We start from the raw sequence: 6,499 nt of genomic DNA on the forward strand, positions 1-6,499 counted from the left end.
TCGCATTTTTTACGGATTCTCGCCATGTTGTGCAAGATTTGAACTTAATTTTTGTTCAAGAAAAAAGTACTGGCTGCACTGTTGTGTATTAAGTTCTGGTTTATCAAGTACATGTAGTTACATGTGGAAACAACAACAGTTTAATATACATGTTCTTCACTTAGCCACGAACGTGTAAAGAACTACGTACTCTAACTCTTGATTCCCGCCTACATTTTGCACCCATTAAATTCAATTTTAATGGCAATTTGGCCATTAAATCTTTGTTTAATACAAAGAAGAGTTCTATGGTAATTGATTAATCATTTTAATTCCAGCGCTAGATAGTAAATTATCATTAATTTCAGCTCTCGAAAAAAGGGGGGTACACGATATTTTCTAGTGAAATCGAACTTTCAAAAACCACCATATTTTGAAATAGTCTTAAATATGATAAAATGTATCTCATATCTTTTCTTATGTTTTACGCAAATAAATAAAACATATATAAATTAATAAAATACAATTATTTAGTTGTAAATAGCTTTAAAATTGGTGAAAAATCTGCATTTTTTTTCGTTTTTTGTCCATAAACATATGTTCCCCCCCCCCCCGTGAAACACAAAAAGCTTTGGCATAAATTTGTAAAATGACAGTCTATAATACCTGAAAAAAGGAATTTTTGTTTCACGGGGGGAAAGATGTTTTAAAAATATTTTCTGTTTTCCATTGATTTCTAAGTTTTACCAAAATTATAAAGTTATCTCTCTTTGGTATCCCAAAAAAGTAACGTTTTATTAAAATTCATATAAATATCTATAAAAATTTTGAAAATCATTCGAATATGTTAACTTTTGAGAATTGACTTAGAGGTAGGCGGGAGAACAATACTATCGTTCGTGGTTCTTACTGATGTGCAAACATACACAAAAATTTTCACCCTTCGTTGCAAGCCATCAGTTAGTCTTGCAGACAATTATGTTCTATTTTCCACAGGCACCCGACGTTACTTATTTTTCTTTTAATAAAAGAAATATACACATACCTAATAATAAACAAGAGGCCCATGGGCCTTGTAGGTCACCTGAGTATCATGTAACAACTTTCCAACAATTGAATTTGGTTTGTGTTTTAAACCAGAGGCCATGAAATTCACAATTTTGAAAGAAACACTATTGCTTATTACAAATATATACTTAGCATGCTTACTCTAGTTACTTAATACCAAGAGGTAGATCAGAGTAACAAAGAGAAAATTCACTTCCACTTTATACCAGCTATGTACTCCACCCCACAGAAACCACTGACCCTGGGGCCACAAATTTCAAAATTTTGGCAATTTTATCATAAATTTTATTTCATCATAAATGGTTGATTAATACTGAAGAGCAGATTTCAAAGCATTAATTTATTTTCAGACTATATACCCTCCCCCCCCCCCCGATACCCTTGACCCAGGGGGCATGAAAATAGCCATTTTGCTAGATGCACCTTTCTTCTTCATAAATATATATATACTTAGATCATTGGCATAATACCCAGGAGCAAAGGAAAAGATTTTCAAAGAATTAATGTATTTTCACTATACATGTATAATCAATAGAGCCCCACCCTAACACCAGAACCCCTGACCCTGGGGCCATAAAATTCACAATTTTGGAGGAGGCACTCTTGCTCATCATAACTATGTACTTAGTTTATTCAATACCCAGGAGCAGAGAAGAAGATTTTCAAAGAATTTATGTATTTTCACTATAATAATCAATAGAGCCCCGCCCTAACACCAGAACCCCTGACCCTCTGCCATAAAATTCACAGTTCTGGAAGAGGCACTCTTGCTCATCATAACTATGTTTTAGTTAGTTTGTTCAATACCGAGGAGCAGAGAAGAAGACTCTCAAAGAATTAATGTATTTTCACTATAATAATCAATAGAGCCCCGCCCTAACACCAGAACCCCTGACCCCGAGGCCATAACATTCACAAGTTACTAAGTTATTTTATTTAGTACCCAGGAGCAGAGAAGATTTTCAAAGAAAAAATGCATTTTCACTATATAATCTGATCCTGGGGCCATGAATTTCACAATTTTGGTAGAGGACTCAATGCTCATTACATTCATGCCAACAGTTTGACTGCTTGATGTGCAGGAGTAAAGAAGATTTTTAAAGATTTCATTAATTTTAGTGGTTTTGGCCCCACCCCTCAGGCCCCAGGGGGGGGGGACCATAAAATTCACAATTTTTGTTCCCCTTCACCCATAGATGCTGTATACAAAATTTGATTGAAATTGGTTCAGTGGGTTTCAGAGAAGAAGCTGAAAATTTTCAAATGTTAACACACGATACACAACACACGACGCACGACGACGGATGAAAACGGATAGCTGAGTGACCTAACAAGGTTTATTATTAGGTACATGTATGTGTACATTTTTTTATGAAAAGAAAAATAAGTAACGTCAGGTGCCTGTGCTATTTTCATATACATGTACATTTGTACATCAAATGGGGATGATGGAATAGGGGAAGGTAACAAATATTTAAGAATTCACTGTTTATTTGCATGTTGTTAAACGTCCCTCTCGAGAATTTTTCACTGTCTCAAATGGAGACGCCGCCACTTGCCGGTGTCATGGAGAACTACAAATTTTGTCCTGTACTCGGCACTGAAGGCCATTGAGCAGTGAGGGATCTTTTTCGTGCCAGCACCTACTGCAACACGGGACTTCGATTTATACGGTCTCGAAGGACCGGTCTCCACGTCCCACGGTGGGATTCGAAACCGCAACGTAAGGATTTAAAAACCACTGCGCCACTCGGGCGACGCGCGATATAAGACATGGAAGTAGCTATTTTGAATTGATAAAACTTGCTAAATGTCGAGTGTAAGGCCACGGTAAATGGTTGTTGCTTTTCGTGTAGCTAGACGTGTTTCATAAGAATATAAACACATGTCGGCTTATCTCCGGATCCTTTAGAAATTCCAAAGAATTACTTGCAAGAACCAGTATCCAGAGACAACATGGATGTTGCAAATAATGAAATCTGGCATTAAAATTAACCTTATATAGTACTTATATGGAGAAGCAGAGAAGATTTTTTTTATTGATGATGATTGATTGATTATTGTTGTTTTACGCCGAGTCAGCAATGTTTCAACAATAATTCGGCGGTATAAATTTAGATATTGTATACTAGTAAACGATTTGGAAAGTGTTGGGGTTTCTCTGGCAGACTTAATGCACTTCCTCCTTTTTGAAAAGCCAGAAAAACGATTATTAGATTATTATTAGAAAATTAAACGACAGGTTTTTTCACACAAAAAAAATTGAATTTGAAAAATATACAATTTTCAAGGCCTAGATAATAATGCATAGTTTTTCAGTTTACGGTCTTTAAAAATTGTTTTGATGATACGTATATAAAAAAAAGTTGACTATGTTTTTGTGTTTTAAAAATAGTTAAAGGAATAAGTCAATGAAATTTGACAGTTATATCTAACCTGGCTTTTTTGAAAATCAAGGTTTAAGTAGTTCATTGATTAAAAATTTTCTCTCCTTGTAAACAGCTAAAGGGGGTAACTTTTGGAATTTCTTGTCCAAAAACCACTCGAACGATTTTGTCCAAAATGTGCATACATGCAGTAGATATAGTCATGTACTAAATATACAAAAATAACGAAAATTAAACGACAGGAATTTTTTGAGATAGGTGTGTTGTACATCCTTAAGCATACCAAGGGTGTTGCAATTCCCATTCAACGTCGCATCCGAAAGTTCGGAGTTGGCTGATGTTTTTCTATACCGAATTAAATATTTTTGTGATGAGTAAAGATTCACTGTAGAGATGAAGGTTTGATAGAGCAGAAATTGCTCTCTTTGTAAAAATTCTTATGAACTTTAGAAATCCATAATAGAGTATATAAAGTAGATTGAACCCTATTTTGTTACACTGGGATGTTAAAAAATTAAAGAATGAAAAGTGATTTTTGAAGAATTCCATATCACTAGCAAGTAAAATGCGTATAAAACATTGGAAATACACATGGAAAATTGGCATTTTATCATTTTATTACAAAAAAGTGGTATTGATTAGGCATTTCCTGTTTTCAACCTATCTTTGCACTGTTATTGCCATTGTTAACGTCTCTTTTGCCGTTTTCTCTGGTTCCCCTTTTTTCGTGATGTGTGATTCCCCGCAATCCCTCATGATGTTTTAGTGTCTCTTTTGAGCATCTCATCATAGCAGTGGCCGTCGCTGATAGACTCGGTCGAGTGTTTGTTAACTTATTTTTCCTTTTTAGCTTTTTTTTATTCTCAAGCTTTCATTTCTTAATTTATTAGTGGGCTCGTGATCATTAGGTGTTCGATTCTCTGACTCACTTCCCAATATCTATTAAGTGCATCTTCTTCTCAAAAACAATTGGGTAAAAATGAAACTTATGTGGAATTTAAGCATCCTCGGGTAGTTTATATACGTAGAATAAAATGTGTTCAAATCATAACCGCTGCGGGGTCAGGGTTAGGACCATGATGGTTTGGGGGGACCATGCAGGTCTTCCAACAATCTGGGTATCAATTCCGCTCCGTTATTAGCAGACCATTTTTATATTCATATGAAGCAGAATCTTATGCGTGAAAAAAAGAAATACTAGCTGTGGCGCTCAACTCGATATTTAGATATATCGATGACGTACAATCAATTAACAATTGGTAATTTCAATTCGTGTCGATACGATATATCCTGGGGAGCTTGAGACAAAAGATACCACAGAGTCTGACACATTTGTTTCATACTTAGATATTTTACTTGAAAAAAGACATTAATGGAAATTTAACAACCAAGTACTATGATAAACGTGATGACGTTAACTTTTCTATCGTCAACTTGTAATATATTACTTTCATCACCTGCATAGAGAGTTTATATATCTCAGTGGAGCATGCTTTACGTATGAACAATTTCTAAAACGAGGTAAATTACTGACAAACAAGTTGATAAAACAAGAATATCAGTTCTAAAACGAGGTAAATTATTGAGAAACAAGTTGATGAAACAAGAATATCAGTAGTCTCGTTTAAAGTCATCATTTCTCTATTGTCGATATTATGACCTTGTCAGCAATACGATTTATCATTGAGTCAAATGCCGACTGACGTTTTTCATACTAATTATTATCCATTATTTATACACTGAATTGACGTCGGATTTTCCCGATATTTCCCGATCATAACAAGGACGGCGGGTGTGACCGGTCGGCAGGGGATGCTCACTCCTTCATGGCACCTATCCAACCTCTGATGTTTTGGAGGTCCGTGTTTGCTCTGCTCCTGTTTTGTATTGTTTTACAGACTTTTAATCTTGAATACTGTTATCTCCATATGTTTCATTGATCACATTTGAATATATAGGAATACAAAGGGAAGATCTTTCAAAAATCTTTTTAAGAACAGCAAAGCCTTCGTTGACCATATTCATATAAAAAGATCCTCATGTAGTGCAGATTCAAGTTCGTTCATATTATGACCCCCGATGATATGGAAAGCCCTGAATGAGCGATCAAAGGAATAAATAGGAAAAATACATGTAACAATGTATTTAAAAATCTGATTAGTCTTATTAATTCAGAAACACTCTCAGGTACTTACTCATTCAAGTTTTTTTTTTCAAATCACTACTCCCCCTTTTATATTTAAACCTTTCCATACTAAACTTATTTAAACTGTTTTTCCTGGTCACAGTAACAAGGTGAGCGATGTGGTCAACAGACCTCTTGCTGTCGCATTTTGATGAGGAATTTTGAAATTGTGAGATACTGCAATTTGTTTACTACAAATGGTTGATATTTTTACTCGCACAATTTTATTTTAATTAGCTTAAAGCTTAAACTTGTTAAGCTTTTAAGATCACCATATATAGAGGATAAAACTTGCAGGAAATTGCAAAAATGTTAGCAAAACTGTATATAATTATAGAAACGAATAATACTTGATGCAGTTATTAGTTCAATTGCTAATACATTATCTATAAATGATTTTGAAAACAATTTAAAAACCTGAGTATTTAGAGAATATACTTTTCATTACATTAGTAATATCCATGGCCGTAGGAACCGGAGGAGGGGGGGGGGGGCACGGAGAGTCTGAGAACGTGACTCCCAATAATTTTGCCGATACACATGTACACTGCAGGATGTCTCACTCTTTTTATTATTATTCTTATAAATTTTTTTGCTTGTCAAAGAATTTTTTGGTAGTTGATAGTATCCCAAAATAAGATATATGGCTGCCCCCCCCCCTCAAAAAAAAAAAAAAAAAAAAAAACTGAAATCCTACGGGTCTGATAACAAAGAAAAATGTAATGGAAAATTATAATTTTAATCTAAACAAGATTGAAATTCAACCATTTTTTTTTCATTTCCAAGAATATTCCATCTTTTTTTTGTTTGACTCTTTATAAATTAAGTGTCCACAAATTACAGATAGAGGTTGGCAGATATTGTAATCCAGCTATACCAA

Source organism: Saccostrea cucullata, unplaced genomic scaffold (genome assembly GCF_032062105.1).
Source record: "Saccostrea cucullata isolate Sc308-1 unplaced genomic scaffold, CSIRO_AGI_Scuc_v1 ctg131, whole genome shotgun sequence".
Lineage (NCBI taxonomy): Eukaryota > Metazoa > Mollusca > Bivalvia > Ostreida > Ostreidae > Saccostrea > Saccostrea cuccullata.